At 48.5% G+C, this 8,235-nt stretch overlaps 1 long non-coding RNA gene across 1 annotated transcript; it reads left to right on the forward strand.

The window, feature by feature from the left end:
* The first annotated feature begins 449 nt into the window (after positions 1–449).
* On the forward strand, positions 450–3,329 carry LOC131924243 (uncharacterized). Its single transcript, XR_009382825.1, has 2 exons — positions 450–967; positions 2,863–3,329. It is a non-coding gene; the product is annotated as an uncharacterized LOC131924243 (long non-coding RNA).
* The last annotated feature ends 4,906 nt before the right edge of the window (positions 3,330–8,235 follow it).

The raw sequence follows: 8,235 nt of genomic DNA on the forward strand, positions 1-8,235 counted from the left end.
TTGTGCTTCAGCTACGTTGGAATATTCAGAGCCTACAGTGGTAGGGTTGCTGGGCTCTAGTAGAGACATGCTATCCTGGCTGTTATTGAGTTTTTACCCTGGCATCTAAGTGTCTGGGAGTGGGAAGATTGTAATCCTAGGTACTGATTTCTGGTCTTGTCTTTGTCGGGTATGTCGCGTCCACCTCGACCAGCAAGGAAGACGCAACACCAGGCTCTTCTCTAAGCAGTTTATTCAGGAACTTTGAACAATCTTCTGACCCCGGGGAAAGCCATCTTCTTCTTCACTCTCTCTCTCTCTCTCTCTCTCTCTCTCTCTCTCTCTCTCTCTCTCTCGGGAAAGCCAGCCCACGCCCTTTATAGCCACTGGGCAATCAACCCCGTAGTGCCATGTGGACAATGCCGATAGGGTCAGACATATGCAAGCAAGCCAGATTAGGTCCAGGTGTGCAGAAGCAAGCCAGATCCTAGCCTTAGCCAAATAAGGAGCACCTGCCATCGGGAAGGCAGAAGCCGGATGCCGGTGCCATCCTTGCGGCGCGGCCGTGCACGGCTCTCTACAGGGTAGATGTTTCGTGCCTTGGCTTCTGTTTCCTCTCTGGTTCTTAGGAGAGTGTGGTGGCTGTGTGTTGCCTGGCAGGAAATTCTTCTGTGGTCCTAGTCCTGATGGGTGTGGCCACTGGGGGTTCCAGGTAAAATGTGTTTCTGCTTCCTTGGCAGGAGTGGCCTGTGTCATACTATAGACCTTTCATGTTCTAGTCAGATTCTTCATCTTACCTGTTCTGGGGCCTTCCATCCCATGTCCTACTCCAGCAGGCATTTTTCTCAGACTTCAGTGGCTTATCACCGTTAATTGGCTCGTCACCTTTGTGAGTGCCCTTCCTGCTTCCACTGGGTGATCCTGCTGACGAGGGAGCCACAGCTCTGCCATGAGAACTCTGTCGTGCAGTCATAGCACCACAGACTGGGTAGGTTCATGCCCTGTGTGTGAACCTTCCAACCACAACAGGAGTATGCAGACACATCTTCAGTTTCCTCTGCGGGGGAGATGCCCTGAGATGCTGTCTCCGGTACCCCTCAGAAGGCTGGCCTTTGGGGTTGAGCAATCAGCTACACTTGGCGTCTTTCCTTTTCTGCCTCACCCTGCTTTTCCCACACTCATTCTTCCTGAGGATTGTACTCCTTAATACAGAGTAGCACATAAGCCTTTGCCTCAGGCTCTGCTTCCGGGGAGCTCAGGCTGGGACAGGTATGAAACCTGCCTCACATTTACCAAGAAGGAAACTGTGGGTTCTGTGTCAAATTTGCCTTTCAAATCAGCTCGAATGTCACATTGCACTGAAGACCTGACAGCTGGAGCTGGTGGTGGGAGCTTACACCGCTTCACATCTACAAGGGCTCCCTTGCATGTCTCGAGAAGGTAGAATTAGAGATGTTCAGGCCCCATCTCAATGTGATGGGGGGGTGGGGGTGGGCTATGATCCCAGGATCCTTTCCCAGGTGGGGGAGGGGAGACTCTGCTTCTGCAAAGGGAATTACGTTGAAATGACGGTAATTGGCAAAACGGGCGTTGTTGCTATAGTCACTGCTGAAATGAAAACCGAGCCTCACGTGCTTCCCCAAAAGAGGAAGACGGCTTATCCTTTAAGGGCTGAATTAAAAGGGCCCTGAGATGGCTCAGCGAGTAACTGCATTGCTCCACAAAGCTGCCGTGATGGCCAGCTGTGAGTTCCAGCACTGGATGGAACCTTTGGTGGAAGGAGAGAACTGACTCCCGAGGCTTGTCTCCTGACCTCCACACACACGCTGTGGTACACCTGTTCTCTGACCCACACACAGACCATAACAACATTTTAAAAATAGACCATCCCCTGTGGAAGGCAGAAACCAACCCATTCCAGCTGTATGATGCCTGTCCATGCAACGAGGCTGCACTATTGACTGCCATCGCAAAGCTGGACACCGTAGAGTCGCTGTGGTTTCACATCTTTATTCTCTCCAGAACCACCTGAGGGCCAGCGAGAGGGTTCACTGGGTAAAGGTGCCTGCTGCTAAGCCTGACAACCAGGGTTTGATCCCTGTGATTTTCATGGTGGAAAGAGAGAAGTGACTCCTGCAATTTGTCCTCTGACCCTTACACATACTCCATCACACACGCACGTGCGTGTGTGCACACACACACAAAGATGTAAAAACAAAAACCTCACATGCAGTTTAGTTTCTATACTCTAACACACACACACACACACACACACACACACACACACACACACACACACAGATGTAAAAACCAAAACCAAAACCTCACATGCAGTTTAGTTACCATAACAACTGTTAAGGGCTTGGTCCTTTAAGAGAAGATTCTGTGAGGGCTCAGCCTTAGGGGCAGGTTGGTGTCATTTTTTGTAAAGGGTGAATATGAGCTCCTCTTGGCTCTCATTTTCTCATAGTAACACAGAGTACAGCTCTTTTCAACAACCAATTATTTAATGTTAGACTTTCCAACCTCTAGGACCATGAACCAATGCATTTGTTTATTCTAAATCCCCCAATCTCCGATGGTCTGTCATAGTAACACAGAATGAACAGTTTATCAAAGGACCGATCTGCCGGACTCCAGGCTGATGTCTCCCCGTCCAACCACACAGTGACTAACCCTGCATGACTTGGAAGCAAAAGCATCTCTACTCAACTCTTACTCTTTTCCATTTCTTCGTGGCCCTTGGGGGCCATTTGCAACTAAGCTGAAGAAATCCGAACAGAATCAGGATAATGAATCTGAACCTGGTTTGCCTAGAATGTGTGCAGGAGTGAATGGACAATCTGCTGTCTGGTAAGTTAATGAATGTTGTTGCCTCCCTAGGAGACACCCAGGGCCCAGGTGCTGGACATGGAGGTGTTTTGCCCAACACATTGTTTGAAGAGTTGCCGCCCAAGAAGTCAGTGTCCTAGAGGCTCAGAGAGTACAGGGAGCTCGTGGAGACTTGCGTCTGTTCAGACAAGTATGGAAGGAAGCACTTCCTGTCAGGGTTCTGGCTTCTTGTCACAGGACACACTAAGGCTGCAAAAAGGTATCAAAGAACTGATTTTTGAAAGGCCCTTGGTACTCAACTGCTGTTATAGCTTGAAGCTGGCAAGTCCCTCTGGAGCCCTGGAAGAGGACATCTGGAGGAAGACCATGTGTAGCCAGAGATGCCAGTCAGCGGTGAAGATGGAAGCTGCCAGGGTCCCAGGGCAGTCCATGATGATGAACAGCTGAGGATGCTGGGTAATGGGGCCTTACAAGGTGTCCTATTCCTCCTTTGGCCAGTAGAGGCTTGCAGCTGTGAAGTTCACGTTCCATCAGGTGTGAACAGAGCAGTAGGCATGAGTCCTAGTGAAAGCCGACCAGCTGCTCCCCAATTCTTGGGGGGGAGGGGCTTGCCCTAGCCCTGAGGTTCCAGGGCATGTGGGCAGGAACAGAACCAGACAGCAGTGCTTCTGACACCAAGATCTGTTCCCACAGCCCAGGCCTACAGCCCATGTGCGAGAGAGGGCCGGGTGCTGTGCAGAGGAGCTCAGGGTAGGGTGAAAGATTGACTCCAGACTCCAGGATCTGAGAACAAAGAGGGAACAGGGGGATTCCCAAACCAGAGTGTTTTCTCTAGAATCTTCCATTCACAAAAACAAAACAAAACACAGGACAACACAGATTCCACATATGCAGGTGACAGAAGCCAGCTGGTTCCCAGAGATACCAAAATGCCCTCATTTCTTGTCTCCGGGTGACTTCACGTTCTTTCTTCTTGCCTCCAACTCTAACCCTTGTCACACTGTGTTCTGGGGATCCCCAGGGCACTGTGGTCAACTCTTTAATCACTGTCCCCTTTTAGGAAGCAAACTCCAAGAAGCCTCTGCCTCCACACTATCTTTGTGGGTTCCCCACACTCCATTTTCACTCTTGCTTCAGGAATTTTCCATATGGCTGTTCTAATTACCTCGGTATCATCAACACACCTGGATCCTTGGCACCTGTTCCTTAACACTTGTTTTTTTTTAAATTTCCCTTCTCCCCGCTTCTCTTCTCTGTTCTTCCCATGTCTGTCACCCCACAGAGCTATTCGCTGTGTTTGTTTTGTGCTTAGTGACTGAGGAACCTGGGTGACTTATAAACTAAGGACTTTTATTTGTCTTACAGTTTTGGAGGCTGGCAGGTCACGATCAGTGGGCTACACTGGGGGAGGATCTTTTTGTGTGGAAGTCCCAGGCTGCCATGGTCTGGAGGAGTTTCATATCTAATGCTGGAGTTCAGCATTTCTCAACCTGTGGGTCATGACCCTGCTGTGGGATGTTCTGTGTGGCAAATATGTTGCTCTGATTGGTAAATAAAACACTGATTGGCCAGTAGTGAGGCAGGAGGAAGTGTAGGTGGGACAAGGAGGAGAATAAAGCTGGGAAGTGGAAGGCTGAGTCAGAGAGACACTGCCAGCCGCCACGAAGACAAGCAGCATGTGAAGATGCCGATAAGCCATGAGCCATGTGGCAAGGTATAGATTTATAGAAATGGATTAATTTAAGCTGTAAGAACAGTTAGCAAGAAGCCTGGTATGGCCATACAGTTTGTAACTAATATAAATCTTTGTGTTTACTTGGTTGGGTCTGAGCAGCTGTGGGACTGGCAGGTGAGAGAGATTTGTCCTGAGGTGGGCCAGGCAGGAAAACTCAAGCTACATGACCCCTTTCGCAGGGGTCACATATCAGATATTTTGCATATCAGATATTGACATTATGATTCATAACAGTAGCAACGTTACAGTTATGAAGTAGCAACAGAAATAATGTGATGATTGGGGGTCACCACAGCATAAGGAATTGTGTTTAAAAGTTGCAGCATTAGGAAGGTTGAGGACCACTGTTGGAGTTGGATAGAACTTTGCCAAGCTAAGGAGGGAGTGTGTGAAAGAAAACACAGCCTTCTTTCTTCTTTCTTCCTCCCCTTCCTTTTCTTCCCCTCCCTTCTTCTCTTTTTATTTTTCCCATCCCTCTTTCTCTTTGCCTTTACTGAACTAAAATCAGTATGGTCAAATCTATCCCTTTCACCACCATCAAGTGTACAGTTCAGGGTCATTATGTACATTCACATTGCACACCCCTATCCATTTCTAGAACTCTTGCTTCCTCCAAACTGAGACTGTACCCATGAAACACTAACCCTGCACCCTTCCCCCAGCCTCAGGTGATCACTCCTCTATTTCCGCTCAATATATCTGCCTACTATTTATCCTTTTGCGTTGGGTGTATTTCAGTTAACACTGTGTGCTCTAGGTTTACTAATGTGATGTTTCAGATTTCTGTTCCTTTTTATGGGGGAATAATAATGCATTGTATCCAGACCTCAGTTGATGCATTCATTCATCTGGGTAGGGACATATGACAACTTCTGCCTTTTTGGCAGTTGTAAATAATGCTGCCATGGATATGAGCATACATGTTTCTGAATCTCTGATTTGGGGATAGTGCCTTAATAGTGATGGGGATTGTAAAGAAAATTATCCAAAACACAGAATTAGGCAAAAAAGATGAGTGGATGTCCCTTCTTGGAAGTGCCAGGTGCTCTGCAGTGTAACAGAGCCATCCGGAACAGGGACAATCTCATTTCCCAGGGTGAGAAATTTTGAGTTCCATTTTTCTGACTGATCCAATCAATTTACAACCTATAAAGGCTGAGGTTGGCATGCAGAAGGTCATCAGTAACTCTGGTGCAATGTGAGTGATGTCTACCCAGGAGAAAGGAAAGTTAGCTCAAGGTTAGAGTTAACACCCTGTAAGGGGTTTTCACAGGGTTAGTGCAGTCAGTGGAAGAAAACCAAAAATCCATGTCATTTTAAATTTATTTATTTTATGTGCACCCCATGTGTGCAGTGCCTGCAGAGGCCAGAAAAGAGTGTGAGGTCCCCTGGAACTGGATGTGAGCTGCCGTGTGGGTGCTGGGACCCAAACCTGGGTTCTCTGCTAAAGCAGCAGAGCTCTTGATCGCGAACCTTCTCTGCAGTCTCCCGAATCCTTGTTATCTGGACCAGGATGTTTGCTTCTAGCTTCACTGTGTTCTGCTTCCCAGGCACTAGAGCATGTGTCTTGTGTCTGTATCAGTTTTAGCCTTGTTGCTATGGCAAAGTGCCTGGCATAAGCAGCTGAAGGAAGCATTGACTTTGGCTTCCAGTCGGGAGGTGTGGTTCAGCATGGTGGGGAAGTCATGGTGGCAGGAGCTTGAGACAGCTGGTCACGTTGTGTCTATAGTCAGGAAGCAGAGGGAGATGAATGCTGGTGCTCAGCTCGCTTTGTATGGAGTCCAGGATCGCAGCCTATGGAACCATGCAACCCGCACTCAGCGTAGGTCTTTCCACCTCAATTAAATGCTCATCTAATCTGAAACACCTTCACATGCATGGCTCGATGCTCAAGTAATATAACCTCTCACAGGCATACCCAGATGCTCAACTAATCTAGAAACCCCCTCACGGGCATGCCTAGATGCTCACCTGATCTAGAAACCCCCTCATATGCATGCCTAGATGCTCAACTAATATAATCTCTCACAGGCATACCTAGATGCTCACCTAATATAACCTCTCACAGGCATACCAGAGGTTTGTCTCCTAAGTGTTTAGAGATCCTGTCAAGCTGAAAATCAACATGAACAATCAGAGGGAACCTGCTACTTCACCTCCGAGATATGTCTCTTAAGATGCCCTTGCTTAGGCCAGGGTTGACGTTGGTCAAAGGAGCAAGACTCCTTGTTCGTGTGCTGATTACAGAGTCCCCAGTTTCCTGCCTGAGACTTCATTTCCTAGGCCGTTGAGTTGAAGCCCCGGCTCCCTCTTTCTGTGTATTTTCATTTCAAGCCTCCTAACTGACCCACGGAAGCTTGGATGGAGGAACCGCCTCGGGATTCGCGAGTCACTGCAGTCACTCAGTGAATACTAAGCAGCTGTCAAGGAGCCCGAGTTTTTATCTTAAAAGCTGTAGATCCAGTTTTCACTGCTTGGCCAGGAGACCATCAGCGCCTCTTTTGAGCCAATAATGAAACCCGCGCCTCGGACCTCTTCCCTTATCCCACTTTCCCAGGCTTCTGGTAATACCAGACACTCAACACAGTCCCCCTGGGGCCGAAGGCTCCAGAGCACAAAGACTCTGCCAAATTATTTACATTTGCCTCTCACAGGGAACCATGAACCCCACCTGACCCTGTGAGGCTGGCGGCCACACGTAAGCTGCCCCTGTTTCTCCAGCCTGCCCCATGTGGCCTTGCCTGTGCAGAGTTCTGCTTTCCATCTCTTCCAGCGATGGCACATTGTGTCACCGTCCCACAAGCCCTTAGCTCTTACACAGCAGAACCTTCTGTGCACCCTGGTGGGAGGAGGGTGAAGGAGGGGTGGTCTCTGCCCTCAAGGAGATGGCATAACTTTAGACTCTCAAAGCCGTACACTAAGAGGCGCAGCTGTGTCTGAGCTCAGAGTTTGGTTTTAGCTGGAGGGGGGCTACTGGCTATGGGGCGGGTAGAGGTGTTTGCTGATTTCTTTTTTGCATTAGTATTTATTTTTATGTATGTGGGAGCTTTGCCTGCATGTATGTCTGTGCATTGCCTGGGTGCCTAGTGCCCACGGTGGTCAGAAACAGGTACTGGATCCTCTGGGACTGGAGTTACAGTTGTGAGCCACCGTGTGTTGTGGGATGATCTTTCTGTACACTGTGAATACGTGTTGCTCTCATTGGTTGATAAATAAAGCTGATTTGGCCTATAGCCTGGCAGAATAAGGCTGTGTGGGAGAGCCAAACGGAGATACAGGGAGAAGGAAGGTGGAGTCAGAGAGACACCAACCAGTCATCCAAGGAACAAGATGCCAGAGAACCAGTAAGCCATGGACCACATGTCAGTAACTAGATGAACAGAAATGGGTTAATTTAAATGTAAGAGCTAGTTAGTAACAAGCCTGAGCCATCGGCCAAGCATTTATAATTAATATAAGCTTCTCTGTGTTTATTTGGGACTGGGTGGTCAAGACAGAGAAACTCTGCCTCAGATTACAACCAAGTGGTTGCTGGGACTCAAGCTGGGTCCTCTGGAAGAATAGCCAGTACTCTTAACTACTGAGCCATCTCCCCAGCCCTGTGTCTGTTAATTTCTTACTCCAGTCTTTGATCAAGACCTTGGCTGTCATTGGAGCTGCCATTCTCCCGGAGAATGCTCTCTTCAATC

This window comes from Peromyscus eremicus, chromosome 14 (assembly GCF_949786415.1).
Source record: "Peromyscus eremicus chromosome 14, PerEre_H2_v1, whole genome shotgun sequence".
Taxonomy (NCBI): Eukaryota; Metazoa; Chordata; class Mammalia; order Rodentia; family Cricetidae; genus Peromyscus; species Peromyscus eremicus.